At 41.1% G+C, this 1,478-nt stretch overlaps 1 pseudogene; it reads right to left on the bottom strand.

The window, feature by feature from the left end:
* Nucleotides 1-412: 412 nt before the first annotated feature.
* LOC149264637 (putative gamma-glutamyl hydrolase 3 pseudogene) lies at nucleotides 413-1,256 on the bottom strand (annotated as a pseudogene).
* Between the last annotated feature and the right edge of the window lie 222 nt (nucleotides 1,257-1,478).

Consider the following 1,478-nt stretch of genomic DNA (forward strand, 5'->3'; position numbering starts at 1 on the left):
TCAATAGCTGCCTGACATAAGAAGCTAAAACGAAGTTATATGACTCTGGATGAATTCTGGTATCATCCAATGGATCCATGACATGATTACTATAGGCAGCCTGTCCAGTCCTTCTAAACCTTAAGAAATCTGCAGCATTTATAAATACAAACCGCTTCATTGCTCCAAGGGTGGTCAATAAGTCTCTATGAGAATAAATACGCTTCTGCCCTTAAAATAGCCTTCTGTAATGATGCAGCTTTTCTCGGACCAAGACCTGATACAAATTGTATTGGGGAAACATCTACTCATGGCAAGCAGCCAGGTTTATATCAACGCCAATTTGATGGGTTATTGTAACCATCACCTGCCAAGAGCTGTGTAAAAGGGATTCATGTTTTGCATAGAACCGATCCTTAACCTGTTCACTCTGCTAAATCATTGCAGATATAAGCTCTGTCAACCTCTCACAGTTAAACCTATGAACCCGGCCTTTTCGATCCTCACTAATAACAAAGTTGGCAACACTTTGAGTTACTTGAATTTCATCTGCAGAGTGAGGAATTGTTAGTATTTCCCATTCAAATGTATTTTTCTCTGGATGCCACTGTACAGCAGTCACTGGATATCCTCACCATTAAAATCTCCAACCACTGTACATAAAAATATCCCAAACACTTGATTCTGGAAAAGACGAGGCTCTGAGGTCATTTTACTGAGTATATGAGGCTGAAACCATTTGAATATGCTACCATTCTTCGCAGCGTCACTCTCAAAGGATAGGGTTGATGGATGGTTCACAACATCAAATCTTTCAAGAATGTTAATATCCCTGCTAACTATCATGCTAAGAATCTCAAAATCTAAGCAAACGGCATACACAGGGAAGGATCCTCCATTATCATTTTCTTCTAGAGCTCTCCAAAAAGGCTTTTCAACTGTCTAATGATAAGGACCATCTTTAGCGCTTCCGCCGGTGAAAAGAAAACCATTCACTGCTTGAAATTTCTATTCGAGAACTTCTGTGGGTTCGTTGTAGATTAAAGGAACAACCCTGGCACCCCCCGATTCTACGAATTTGACATAAGAAGCCGCGATGTATGAGGCATTAGATACCGTGCTGAGCTTTTCACGAGCTCCATTCCTTTCGGCTTTGGCATCTTCTGAATTATGGCATCATCTTATGAAGGCAGACGGATACGCAGAGACTGTTCTGCATTAAGGACATGAATAAAAAGACAAAGACACACAAGTAGTAAAGTCATGGCCATAGCCATCGCTTCTCGGCTTCTGCCAACAATACCAATCTCCTCTGATTCTGAAATGAATTTAACATTTCTCATATTGCCATGCACTGTGTTACGCAAACCAGGGTGATCGATCGGAAGTCGGCAAAAATAGCCACAAGAATGACATCTTGTCTCACAATAATGTACAGCATCTTCATTAGTTGTATGAACATGGGGTCCTTCATGGCTCCTCTTGAAAGCTGGTACTGG

This window comes from Pinus tabuliformis, chromosome 6 (genome assembly GCF_031772625.1).
Source record: "Pinus tabuliformis cultivar Carrire ecotype Pingquan chromosome 6, CPIR1, whole genome shotgun sequence".
Lineage (NCBI taxonomy): Eukaryota > Viridiplantae > Streptophyta > Pinopsida > Pinales > Pinaceae > Pinus > Pinus tabuliformis.